The sequence below is a fragment of the Balaenoptera musculus genome, chromosome 8 (assembly GCF_009873245.2).
Source record: "Balaenoptera musculus isolate JJ_BM4_2016_0621 chromosome 8, mBalMus1.pri.v3, whole genome shotgun sequence".
Lineage (NCBI taxonomy): Eukaryota > Metazoa > Chordata > Mammalia > Artiodactyla > Balaenopteridae > Balaenoptera > Balaenoptera musculus.
In genome coordinates this window covers 70404900-70419626 of record NC_045792.1, presented here as the reverse complement: position 1 = coordinate 70419626, position 14727 = coordinate 70404900, and the positions used below count along the sequence as shown (strand labels likewise).

The following is a 14727-nucleotide window of genomic DNA, read 5'->3' as shown; positions in this document are numbered from 1 at the left end:
CATGGCGACCGCCCCGGGCCCCAGCAGCCGCTAATTGGTCCTACCCGAAGAGTGGAAGGCGCCGATTGGCAAGGGCGGAGACCAGGCCGCGCCGGAGGGCTTGGAGGCGGGCGGTGTGGAGAGCTAACGCGTAGGAGCCCCGGGGAGGGTGAGCCAAGAGGGACGTGGCGCTCTGCGGCGCGGGCTGAGAAGCCGCGCCCCTTCCTTCTCTGGCTTTCATGGAGAGTCCTGTGGAGCAGGATTTGGGTGGGTGAGGTGCTTACCCGGGACGCGGACAAAAACCCAGGTATCTCCTCCCCTTCGGCCCGTGGTCCGCGCCGGCAGCTCCCGGACTGGTCAGAGACAGGCTGTTACGCTCGTTTTCACCCACAGGCCTCGCTTGGGTCTAACACCCCGGGCCTCCTCCATGGCGGGAATCTTACTCATATTTGTAACCTCACCCACCCCTGTTTTGCTGGGCCCTGGGCCACTATGGCTTGATTGCTTTTATTTCACCTTGTCTCACACCCATCTGCGGACATCTGTCTTTTCTTCACACCCTTCTCATAGAACTGAGACATCTACTCCACAACCCTCATTTTAAAGATAGGAAAACTCAGCTTCAAAGATATTAGTGGCGAGGGTTAGAGAAGCTTTTGGAGCCTCAAGGCTGGTTTCGAAACTTAAGTCTGCCAAATAATGGCATCTTTCTCCGAGCCTTAGTTTTCTCCCTTGTGAAAAATAGTATATACCTCAGAGTTGTTAGTGAAGATTAGATAAGATTCCCGAAAACCAGTATAGAACCTGTTGCATATATGTTAGTAATGGTAGCTTCTTTTTATCAGGAAGTAATAGAGAATAGTAGCTAAGTCACAAATTTGGAGCCAGACTGCCTATGTCAAACCAATTCCTTGACTCGCAGCAAGTTACTTAAGTGCTCTGTGCCTCACTTTCCTTGTCTGTAAAATGAGAATAATAGTACCCTCCTCCTTACAGCATAAGTTAATAGAAAAGTGACAGGCACATAGTAAGTGCTCAGTAAATGTTAGCCCTTCTCACTTTAGTGGCTGAGCTACGACTATAATTCAGGTCTCTAGATTCCAAGACCAGCAATCTTTACTCTTAGACACCTCTCATCTGTATACTTACAACAGTGCCTGGAGGTTAAGCTTTTTTGCAGGTTCAGGAGGAAACACTTGTCCATTTTCTTGAAATCTCAAACTCTCTCTCTTATCATCATGAAAGTCGTAGAATGTTATGACTCTGCCTTCACTGAGGGTTTAATAGCAGAGACAAATGTGAGGAAAGTAATCATATTTGGTTCTGATGGAGAGATTGAAAAGTGAAAACACTAGAGAAAGAAAGGATATTCAAGAGGTTATGGTATAGGAGGACTAAATTTCTATTTGAAAAACATGAGAAATACTAATACGGGGGTATTGGTTATGTACCATTAGTAAGCAATGTTAGTGTTAGGTCAGGAGACAATACCACATCCCATCACTGTGGAAAACACTAAACTGTAAATACATCAAAGGCAGAAGCTATCTTCCACATTTTTATTACCCATTATCTACCAAAGGGCCAAGCACACTGTGCCTGATCTAGGCCCTAAAAATTAGGATAAACCCTTTAAGGGGAGACCCTGAAAGATCTTGTAATAATCTATCTAGATTATTTATCTAGATAAATATTATTTATTACTATTATCTAGTAATCCAATGGAGAAGAAGAATGGAAAATGAGAAATTGGATTAGTCCAACAACACAATGAAAAGAAAAAGATAACACTAGCTTGGTGACGAGATGCTGGCAATATTCTCAGCAATATTCTGGGGTGAAAGAAGAAGAAAACAAGAAAGACAGGAAAACAAAGATGAAACAGCAAGACTCAGGATTAGGAGAGATCACTGAGGAAAGTATTTAAGAATGTCGTGTGCCTGTAAAGCAGGCAACAGCATCTCTTATACTAGTAAAGACTATTTTGTGGTAGAGAAAAATAGGAATGTTGACAGTGAGCCCTGGAAATATGAGCTCATGTGAGGGACTTATAAGGAAATGTTATTACTTAATAGGTAAAACCCCAAACTTGGAGAGGGAAAAAACAAGACTTTGGAGTCAGACCTGGGTCCCAGCCCTGCCTGGATTAAAAACTCAGTTCTATCTTTATTAGTAGAGTGTCTTCTGGCAAGTTACTTAACCTCTCTCCATAGCATAGCTTCCTCACCTATAGCATGGAGGCAATAATAGTTCCCACCTCATAGACGTGTGAGGATTAAATGTGTTTATATTTGTAAAGCAGAGCAGTGCCTGGCACATAGTAAGTGCTATATTAATGTCTGATACAATATTGGTCTCAGTTTCTCCATCTGTAACCTGGGAGCATAATATTGAACTTACTGTAAGGGTTCAAAGGATGTATGTAAACTGTTAGAGAAGAGATGCTCAATAAATATTATTTCTCTGCCCCCTCCACCCCTGCAAGCCCCCAGCCTGTTACCTCTGAACTTTCTGATTAACACTGCCACTGCCATCAAGGGGCTATTGCTCAACCTGGTCTAAGCAAGGATAAAATATCTTTGCTTGATTTTTCTTGGCTCAGATGAAAAGCTCAAAATGAGTTTACTGGAGGCCAGGAGAAAATAAAAGGGAAACAACTCCAGAGAACCAGCTGATGTGAAGCCTGCCCCATACCTTGGTCTTTCAGGAAAAAAAAAAAAAAGGTGTCAGGGAGATTCTGGCTTTTTAACACTTCAATTTTCCCCTTCTCACTTCTAGGATCCCACAGGACATCACCTGGCCAAGTTCTTCATTGTATTCAGAATGGGGGAGAGGGAGGCAGGAGTACTTACAAGAGACAGTAAGTAATCAGAAAGAGGAAAACAACAGTACACTGTACATGGGCACCAAGACTTAACAGTTTTATTATGATCTAGGTCAGTGGTCAGCAAACCAGGCCCTTGGGCCAAATCACCCAACTGCCTGTTTTTGTAAATAGTTTTATTGGAACACAGCCATTCTCAACAGCCACACTCATTTGCCTATGTATTGTCTCTGATTGCTTTTGAATTACAAGGGCAAGGTTGAGTGGTTGTAATGGAGAATCTATGGCCCTCAACGCCAAATATATTTACTACCTGACTCTTTACAGAAAAAAAATTGCTAACCTTTGATCTTGATAATTCACCCAGAATCTTTTGTCAATATCCGGACTGCAAAAATGTTCACCTTCGTCAAATCCCCTAATCCATTGCTTCTCAAACTTTAATGTGCATACAAATTACCTGGGGGGTCTTATTAAAATGCAGATTCTGATTTAGTAGATCTACAATGAGGCCTGAGGTTCTGCATTTATAACAAACACTAGGGTGATACCAGTATTGCTAGTCCCTAGATCAAACTTCATCCCATCAGCCTTTTCTTTAAATTTATTTTATTGAGATATAATTGACATATCATTATATTAGTTTCAAGTATACAACATGTTTCAATATTACATATTCAATATGTATATATTGCAAAATGATCACCACAATATGTCTAGTTAATGTCCATCACCACACGTAGATACAATTTTTTTTTCTTGTGCTGAGACTTAAGATTTACTCTCTTTAGCAACTTTCAAATGTGAAATACAGTATTTCAAACTACATAAAGGACCAACTGTATAGCACAGGGAACTCTACTCAATACTCTGTAATGACCTATATGGGAAAAGAATCTAAAAAAGATGGATATATGTATATGTATAACTGATTCATTTTGCTGTACACCTAAAACTAACACAACATTGTAAATCAACTATACTCCAATAAAAATTTTTAAAAAAACTAGTTAAACTTAAAATCTTTTGCACAGCAAAGGAAACCATAAACAAAACAAAAAGACAACCATTAGAATAGGAGAAAATATTTGCAAGCAAAGCAACCGACAAGGGATGAATCTACAAAATATACAAACATCACATGCAGCTCAATATCAAAAAATCAAATAACCCAATCAAAAAAATGGGCAAAAGATCTAAATAGACGTTTCTCCAAAGAAAACATACAAATGGTTAAAAAGCACGTGAAAAGATGCTTCAACATCACAAGTTATTAGAGAAATGCAAATCAGAACTACAATGAGGTATCACTCACACCGGTCAGAATGGCCACCATCAAAAAAATCTACAAACAATAAATGCTGGAGAGGGTGTGGAGAAAAGGGAACCCTCCTACACTGCTGGTGGGAATGTAAACCAGTACAGCCACTATGGAGAATAGTATGGAGGTTCCTTAAAAAACTAAAAGTAGACCTACCATATGATCCAGCAATCCCACTCCTGGGCATAGATCCAGAGAAAACCATAATCCAAAAAGACACATGGACCCCAATGTTCACTGCAGCACTATTTACAATAGCCAGGTCATGGAAGCAAACTAAATGTCCGTCAACAGAGAAATGGATAAAGAAGATGTGGTACATATATACAATGGAATATTACTCAGCCATAAAAAAGAACGAAATAATGCCACTTGCAGCAACATGGATAGACCTAGAGATTGTCATACTAAGTGAAGTAAGTCAGATGGAGAAAGACAAACATCATATGATATCACTTATATGTGGAATCTAAAAAAGGGGAAAAATTAACTTATCTACAAAACAGAAATAGAGTTACAGATGTAGAAAATAAACTTACAGTTACCAGGGGGTAAGGGGGGGAAGGGATAAATTGGAAGATTGGGATTGACATATACACACTACTATATATAAAATAGATAACTAATAAGAACCTACTGTATAGCACAGGAAACTCTACTCAATACTCTGTAATGGCCTACATAGGAAAAAATCTAAAAAAGACTGGATATATGTATATGTATAACAGATTTACTTTGCTGTACACCTGAAACTAACACAACATTGTAAATCAACTATACCACAATTTTAAAAAATTTTTAATTAAATTGAAATATAATAAACCATATAGGCACCATACTGTACTTTACATCCTTATTTATTTTATAGACTTATAGACTTATTTATTTTATAATTGGAAGTTTGTACCTTTTGACCACCTTCACCCATTTCACCCACTGTCCACCCACTGCCTCTGGCAACCACCAATCTGTTCTCTGTATCTATGAGTTCATGTTTTTATTTTTGTTTTTTAGATTCCATATATAGCGAGATCACATGGTATTTGTCTTTCTCTGACTTATTTCACTTAGCATAATGCCATCAGCGTTCATCCGTGTTGTCACAAATGGCAGAATTTTCTTCTTTTTCTAATGGCTAAATAATATTCATATATATATATATATATATATATTTATTATATATATATATACTAAGAGTGCAAAGTCTTTCAAGGAGAGAGACAGGTCAGCAGCAAAGAATGCTGCTGAGCAGTTGAATAAGATGAGGACAGAAAATTGTCCACTCAAAGGAAAGCTTAATACTGTAAGAGCCATCTCAGAGGAGTGGTGGAGATGGAAGCCAGATGGCTTCCATCTTGCGCATATATATATATATATATATACATACACACATACACACACACACATATATAATGCAAATGTGATATAACATATATCATATATATTATATATATCATAATTATATATATATTATGAAAATGTGATATAGATTCATAGATATATATCACATTTTCATTATCCATTCATTCACTGATGGACACTTAGGTTGCTTCTATGTCATGGTTATTGTAAATAATGCTGCAGTGAACACAGGGATGCAGGTATCTTTTCAAGTTAGGATTTTCATTTCCTTTGGATAAATATCCAGAAGTGGAATTGCTGGATCATATGGTAATTCTATTTTTAATTTTTTGAGGAAACTCCATACCGTTTTCCATAGTGGCTGTATGAACTTACATTCCCACCAACAGTGCACTAGGGTTCCATTTTTTCCACATCCATATCAACACATTTCTTTTTTATTTTTTATTGAAGTACAGTTGATTTACAATATTGCATTAATTTCTGCTGTACAGCAAAGTGATTCAGTTACCCATACATATACATTCTTTTATGTATATATATATCCTTTTCCATTATGGTTTATCATAGGATACTGAACCAACACTTATTTCTTGTCTTTTTGGTAACAGCCATTCTAACAGGTGTGAGGTGATAACTCATTATGGTTTTGATTTGCATTTCCCTGAAGATTAGTGATGTTGGGCACCTTTTCATGTACCTGTTGGCCATTTGAATATCTTCTTTGGAAAAATGTTTATTCCGGTCCTTTGCCCATTTTTAAACTGGATTATTTGGTTTTTTGTTATTGGGTTGTATGAGTTCTTTATATATTTGGATATTAACCCCTTATCAGATATAGGATTGGCAAATGTTTTCTCCCATTCCATAGGTTGCCTTTTCATTTTGTTGATGTTTTCCTTTGCAGTGCAAAAGCTTTTTAATTTGATGTAGTCCCACTTGTTTATTTTTGCTTTTATTACCTTTGCTTTTGGTGTCAAATCCAAAAAATCATCAACAAGATTGATGTTCAGGAACTTACCACCTATGTTGAAGTTCTTCTAGGAGTTTTATGGTTTCAGGTCTTATGTTCATGTCTTTAATCCATTTTGAGTTAAATCCACAAACCTACATGATTCTGTAACCATTTGCTCTTTTTTCCCTCTGTAACAACAAAAGGCCATCCCTTTACCTGTACTCTGAATCCTGTTCCCCTCCCTCAGTTCTCAAGGGCTTCATTTCTCACTTGGTTATCCCCTTTCTTTCTTTTTTCATTAATCTTCCCTACCTGTTGAATCACACTGTAGGCATACAAACATGCTCTAGGAGTGTTTTTCATCTTTAGAAATTCCTTACTTATGAATAGATAAAAAGATATGATAGGGATGTCCCTGGCAGTCCAGTGGTTAAGACCTCGCCTTCCAACGCAGGCAGTGTGGGTTTGATCCCTGGTCAGGGAGCTAAGATCCCATATGCCTCATGGCCAAAACACCAAAACATAAAACAGAAGCAATATTGCAACAAATTCAATAAAGACTTTAAAAATAGTCCACATAAAAAAAAAAAAGATATGATAAAGCAAGCATAGTAAAATGTTAATGATAGAACTTAGTGAGATTTACTGCAATATTCTTTCAACTTCCTGCATGTTTAAAACTTTGATAATAAAATATTTGAAATAAAATCCTTCCCTTGACCCCAAATCATCCTCCAACTTGTTTCTCTGTTTATTGTTTATTCAAATTCCTTTAAAAAGTTCCTTTCTCTACTTGCTCCCCTCCCTTTACTCTCAGCTTGTGCCCATCTGGCTTCCATCTCCACCACTCCTCTGAGATGGCTCTTACAGTATTAAGCTCTCCTTTGAGTGGACACTTTTCTGTCCTCATCATATTCAACTGCTCAGCAACATTCTTTGCTGCTGACCTGCCTCTCTCCTTGAAACACTCTGCACTCTTGGCATCTGACACCACTCACTTCTAGTTTTCTTTCTGCCTTTCTAGGTACTCCTTTTTTGGTCTCCTTTGCCAGCTTCTTCTCCATTACCCAACTTCTAAGAGTTGGAATTTCCCAAGGGTTGGTTCTGGGACCATTTCTCTGTCTACAGCCAATTTTTCCACACAGGCACTATTGGCATTTTATGCTGGACACTTCTTCATTGAGTAGAAGTTCCCATGTATTTCAGGATGTTTTACACTCCTAGACCCTACCCACTAAATGCCAGTAGTGTCCCCCTTGTCCCCTTAGTCAGTGTGACGACCCAAATTGCCTCCAAACAGTCCCTAGAGAAGTGATATTTCTCAGGGTTAAAAACCATTTTGTCTCTTAGTAGGTGATGCCAACCAATCTGTGACCTTAAATATCATATATATGCTAATTCTCAAATATCTCTGGCCTAAACATCTCTTGTGAACTCGCTACTACCTCCAACTATGTGCCTGACATTTCCATTTCAATGGTCTATTATAGAAGCTCAATAAATATTTGATGAATGAATGATCTAATTAACTGTCTTAGCCCCGCTCCTATCGAAAACTAAATTCTTGATCTTTTCCTACCTGTTGTTCCCTGTGGTGGACATGGAGATGTGCTTACTTACATCCCCCTTCAAGGAAGGACTGCCTGCCCAGCTGTGAGGAATGTGGTTACCTGACAGCTTCCAGCTCTTACCTGTTTCAGGGTCCACCTCACCTTTAGAGCCAAAGTTACACTCTTCTTGGGGTATAACTAATGGCATACTGTTCTTGGGGAGGCTCCCAGCCAATGAATGAGCAAGGTGGTACAAGGACCTAGTCCAACACAGAACTCTACTAACTAGCAGTCTTTGCTCTGGTACTCCCCACTGGGCTGGCAGAGACTTTGTCAGGTTTGCATCATGCTTGCAACCTCTCTGTATACAACTATGCTTCTGCCTCTTTTCCTTTTACAAGTGTTATTCGCTGAGAAACTTTGCACACCTAACTCTGTGTCAGCATCTGCTTCCCAGAGAACCTATTAGCACTCTCTCTCTCTTTTTCATTTCAGTAAATGGAATGCACCTGTTGTTCAAGCCAAACCCTATGAGTCATTCCTGAGTCTTAATGTTCCTTCACATTACATATCTAATTCATCAGCAAGTTCTGTTGACTCTACTCCGAAATACATAATCTACTTCTCTCTCTCCTGCTACCAACCCAGTCCAAGTCATCATTTCTCACTGGAATACTGCAGATAGCCTCTAAAGTAGTGTCCTACACCCACTCTGATCCCCTATATTCCATTCTCCACACAGCAATTGGGGTGATCTTTAAAACATAGCACTGCTCTACTTGAAAACAATGGCTTCTAATCCAAACTCCTTGCTGTACGTATCAAGCCTCTTCATGAGGTCTCCTAGCTCTCCATTCAACCTTATTTCTCACTACCATTCTTCTCAATCGCTATACTCTAGCCATGTTGATTTTTTTGTTTTATGAATTTTATTTATTTTTTATACAGCAGGTTCCTATTACTTATCTATTTTATACATATTAGTATATATGTGTCAATCCCAATCTCCCAATTCATCCCACCACCACCGCCCAGCCCCACTTTCCCTCCTTGGTGTCCATATGTTTGTTCTCTACATCTGTGTCTATTATTTCTGCCTTGCAAACTGGTTCATCTGCACCATTTTTCTAGATTCCACATATATGCGTTAATATATAATAATTGTTTTTCTTTCTGATTTACTTCACTCTGTATGACAGTCCCTAGGTCCATCCACGTCTCTACAAATGACCCAATTTCATTCCTTTTTATGGCTGAGTAATATTCCATTGCATATATGTACTACATCTTGTTTATCCATTTGTCTGTCAGTGGGCATTTAAGTTGCTTCCATGACCTGGCTATTGTAAATAGTGCTGCAGTGAACATTGTGGTGCATGTGTCTTTTTGAGTTACGGTTTTCTCTGGGTAAATGCCCAGTAGTGGGATTGCTGTGTCATACCGTCATTCTATTTTTAGTTTTTTAAGGAACCTCCATACTGTTCTCCATAGTGGCTGTATCAGTTTACATTCCCACCAACAGTACAAGAGGGTTCCCTTTTCTCCACACCCTCTCCAGCATTTGTTGTTTGTAGATTTTCTGATAATGCCCATTCTAACTGGTGTGAGGTGATACCTCATTGTAGTTTTGATTTGCATTTCTCTAATAATTAGTGATGTTGAGCAGCTTTTCATGTGCTTCTTGGCCATCTGTATATCTTCTTTGGAGAAATGTCTCTTTAGGGCTTCTGCCCATTTTTGGACTGGGTTGTTTGTTTTTTTAATATTGGGCTAAATGAGCTGTTTATATATTTTGGAGATGAATCCTTTGTCTGTCAATTCGTTTGCAAATATTTTCTCCCATTCTGAGGGTTGTCTTTTCATCTTGTTTATGGTTTCCTTTGCTGTGAAAAAGCTTTTAAGTTTCATTATGTCCCCTTTGTTTATTTTTGTTTTTATTTCCATTACTAGAAGGTGGGTCAAAAAAGATCTTGCTATGATTTATGTCAAAGAGTGTTCTTCCTATGCTTTCCTTTAAGAGTTTTATAGTGTCCAGTCTTACATTTAGGTCTTTAATCCATTTTGAGTTTATTTTTGTGTATGGTGTTATGGAATGTTCTAATTTCATTCCTTTACATGTAGCTATCCAGTTTTCCCAGCACCACTTATTAAGAGACTGTCTTTTCTCCGTTGTATATCCTTGCCTCCTGTGTCATAGATTAGTTGACCATAGGTGCGTGGGTTTATCTCTGGGCTTTCTATCCTGTTCCATTCATCTATATTTCTGTTTTGGTGCCAGTACCATATTGTCTTGATTACTGTAACTTTGTAGTATAGTCTGAAGTCAGGGAGCCTGATTCCTCCAGCTCCGTTTTTTTCCCTCAAGATTGCTTTGGCTATTCGGGGTCTTTTGTGTCTCCATACAAATTTTAAGATTTTTTGTTCTAGTTCTGTAAAAATTGCCATCGGTAATTTGATAGGGATTGCACCGAATCTGTAGATTGCTTTGGGTAGTATAGTCATTTTCACAATATTGATTCTTCCAATCCAAGAACATGGTATATCTCTCCATCTGTTTGGGTCATCTTTGATTTCTTTCATCAGTGTCTTATACTTTTCTGAGTACAGGTCTTTTACCTCCTTAGGTAGGTTTATTCCTAGGTATTTTGTTCTTTTTGTTGCAATGGTGAATGGAATTGTTTCCTTAATTTCTTTTTCTGATCTTTCGTTCTTAGTGTATAGGAATGCAAGAGATTTCTGTGCATTAATTTTGTATCATGCAACTTTACCAAGTTCATTGATTAGCTCTAGTAGTTTTCTGGTGGCATCTTTAGGATTTTCTGTGTATAGTATCATGTCATCTGCAAACAATGACAGTTTTACTTCTTCTTTTCCAATTTGTATTCTTTTTATTTCTTTTTCTTCTCTGATTGCCGTGACTAGGACTTCCAAAACTATCTTGAATAATAGTGGTGAGAGTGGACATCCTTGTCTTGTTCCTGATCTTAAAGGAAATGCTCTCAGATTTTCACCATTGAGAATGATGTTTGCTGTGGGTTTGTCATATATGGCCTTTATTATGTTGAGGTAGGTTCCTTCAATGCCCACTTTCTGGAGAGTTTTGATCATAAATGGGTGTTGAATTTTGTCAAAAGCTTTTTCTGCATCTATTGAGATGATCATATGGTTTTTATTCTTCAATATGCTAATATGGTTTATCACACTGATTGACTTGCATATAGTGAAGAATCCTTGCATCCCTGGGATAAATCCCACTTGATCATGGTGTATGATCCTTTTAATGTGTTGTTGGATTCTGTTTGCTAGTATTTTGCTGAGGATTTTTGCATCTATATTCCATCAGCGATATTGATCTGTAATTTTCCTTTTTTGTAGTATCTTTGTCTGATTTTGGTATTAGGGTGATGGTGGCCTTGTAGAATGAGTTTGGATGTGTTCCTTCCTCTGCAATTTTTTGGAAGAGTTTGAGAAGGATGGGTGTTAGCTCCTCTCTAAATGTTTGATAGAATTCACCTGTGAAGCCACCTGGTCCTGGACTTTTGTTTGTTGGAAGATTTAATCACAGTTTCAATTTCATTACTTGTGATTGGTCTGTTCATATTTTCTGTTTTTTCCTGGTTCAGTCTTGCAAGGTTATACCTTTCTAAGAATTTGTCCATTTCTTCCAGGTTGTCCATTTTATTGGCATAGAGTTGCTTGTAGTAGTCTCTTATGATGCTTTGTATTTCTGTGGTGTCCATTGTAACTTCTTTTTCATTTCTAATCTTATTGATTTGAATCCTCTCCCTCTTTTTCTTGATGAGTCTGGCTAAAGGGTTTTGTTTATCTTCTCAAAGAACCAGCTTTTAGTTTTATTGATCTTTGCTATTGTTTTCTTTGTTTCTATTTCGTTTATTTCTGCTCTGATCTTTATGATTTCTTTCCTTCTACTAACTTTGGGTTTTGTTTGTTCTTCTTTCTCTAGTTCCTTTAGGTGTAAGGTTAGATTGTTTATTTGAGATTTTTCTTATTTCTTGAAGTAGGATTGTATTGCTATAAACTTCCCTCTTAGAACTGCTTTTGCTGCATCCCATAGGTTTTGGATCATGTTTTCATTGTCATTTGTCTCTAGGTATTTTTTGATTTCCTCTTTGATTTCTTCAGTGACCTCTTGGTTATTTAGTAACGTACTGTTTAGCCTCCACATGTTTGTGTTTTTTACGTTTTTTCCCCTGTAATTCATTTCTAATCTCATAGCGCTGTGGTCAGAAAAGATGCTTGATATGATTTCAATTTTCTTAAATTTACTGAGGCTTGATTTGTGACCCAAGATGTGACCAATCCCAGAGAATGTTCTGTGCGCACTTGAGAAGAAAGTGTAATCTGCTGTTTTTGGATGGAATGTCCTATAAATATCAGTTAAATCTATCTGGTCTGTTGTGTCATTTAAAGCTTCTGTTTCCTTATTTATTTTCATTTGGATGATCTGTCCATTGGTGTAAGTGAGGTGTTAAAGTCCCCCACTATTATTGTGTTACTGTCGATTTCCTCTTTTATAGCTGTTAGCAGTTGCCTTATGTATTGAGGTGCTCCTATGTTGGGTGCATATATATTTATAATTGTTATATCTTGTTCTTGGATTGATCCCTTGAACGTTATGTAGTGTCCTTCCTTGTCTCTTGTAACATTATTTTAAAGTCTATTTTATTTGATATGAGTATTGCTACTCCAGCTTTCTTTTGATTTCCATTTGCATGGAATATCTTTTTCCATCCCCTCACTTTCAGTCTGTATGTGTCCCTAGGTCTGAAGTGGGTCTCTTGCAGACAGCATATATATGGGTCTTGTTTTTGTATCCACTCAGCAAGCCTGTGTCTTTTGGTTGGAGCATTTAATCCATTCACGTTTAAGGTAATTATTGATATGTATGTTCCTATGACCATTTTCTAAATTGTTTTGGGTTTATTTTTGTAGGTCCTTTTCTTCTCTTGTGTTTCCCACTTAGAGAAGTTCCTTTAGCATTTGTTGTAGAGCTGGTTTGGTGGTGCTGAATTCTCTTAGCTTTTGCTTGTCTGTAAAGCTTTTGATTTCTCCATCAAATCTGAATGAGATCCTTGCCAGGTAGAGTAATCTTGGTTGTAGGTTCTTCCCTTTCATCACTTTAAGTATATTATGCCAGTCCCTTCTGGCTTGTAGAGTTTCTGCTGAGAAATCAGCTGTTAACCTTATGGAAGTTTCCTTGTATGTTATTTGTCATTTTTCCCTTGTTGCTTTCAATAATTTTCTTTGTCCTTAATTTTTGTCAATTTGATTACTATGTGTCTCGGTGTGTTTCTCCTTGGGTTTATCCTGCCTGGGACTCTCTGCGCTTCCTGAACTTGGGTGGCTATTTCCTTTCCCATGTTAGGGAAGTTTTTGACTGTAATCTCTTCAAATATTTTCTCAGTCCTTTCTCTCTCTCTTCTCCTTCTAGGACCCCTATAATGCGAATATTGGTGCGTTTAATGTTGTCCCAGAGATCTCTTAGGCTGTCTTCATTTCTTTTCATTCTTTTTTCTTTATTCTGTTCCACGGCAGTGAATTCCACCATTCTGTCTTCCAGGTCACTTATCCTTTCTTCTGCCTCAGTTTTTCTGCTATTCATTCCTTCTAGTGTATTTTTCATTTCAGTTATTGTATTGTTCATCTGTTTGTTCTTTAATTCTTCTAGATGTTTGTTCTTTAATTCTTCTAGGTCTTTGTTAAACATTCCTTGCATTTTCTCAATCTTTGCCTCCATTCTTTTTCCAAGGACCTGGATCATCTTCACTATCATTATTCTGAATTCTTTTTCTGGGTGGTTGCCTATCTCCACTTCATTTAATTGTTTTTCTGGGGTTTTATCTTGTTCCTTCATCTGGTACATAGTCCTCTGCCTTTTCATTTTGTCTATCTTTCTGTGGATGTGGTTTTCGTTCCACAGGTTGCAGACTTGTAGTTCTTTTTGCTTCTGCTCTAGCCATGTTGATTTTTTATTGTTGTTGTTCTTAGAAACCATTCCCAGCTAAGGCCTTTGCTCAAGTATACCCCCTTCAGTAGACCACTATTTCCCCTACATTTTACATGGCCAGATCCTTTTTCACTTGTACTCAGCTTGCCATTGCCTCAGAAAAACCCACTCTGACTACTCAACCTAAAGTAATTTTCCTCTCCTCCTTCCCATTATTCTCCATAATAATATGTATATATACATGTACATATATGTGAAATTCATTTACATATATAGGTATACATATATATGCACTTCTTTCCTTAGTTGTTTTTTGTCTGTCTCTTTCACTAGACCAGAAGATCCATGAGAGTATAGACCATATTTGATTTGTTTTTCACCATTTACCCAGAGCCTAGCACAGTGTCTGATACATATAGTAGACAATCAATACATATTTGTTGAATGAATGAGTGAATGAAAGGACAATCACCTAATTATCTTAGGTATTCATGTTGTTGGGGATGTTTTTTCTCAGTATTTTGACAAAGGGATTTGAATCTTGTTTTTATCTTTTTTTCCTTTAGAAGGAGAATGGAAATTGTGTCCTCTGCCTGCTGATATTAGTGATCATTGCATAGGAGACAAATATTAATAAGAGTAAATCAATAGACAGTAAAAACAATATCTAGATCCATGTTACAATGACAATAATTTAAAGAGTCCCCTACTTTAAAAATTAGACTATCTCTACCCAAAAAGTTTTATAGCATCCTAAGAATGATAATT

The 14727-nt window shown here is 37.6% G+C and overlaps 1 long non-coding RNA gene across 1 annotated transcript; it reads left to right on the top strand.

The window, feature by feature from the left end:
* The first annotated feature begins 144 nt into the window (after positions 1-144).
* LOC118900179 lies at positions 145-6883 on the top strand. The gene is made up of 3 exons (XR_005021054.1): positions 145-286; positions 2758-2839; positions 6849-6883. It is a non-coding gene; the product is annotated as an uncharacterized LOC118900179 (long non-coding RNA).
* The last annotated feature ends 7844 nt before the right edge of the window (positions 6884-14727 follow it).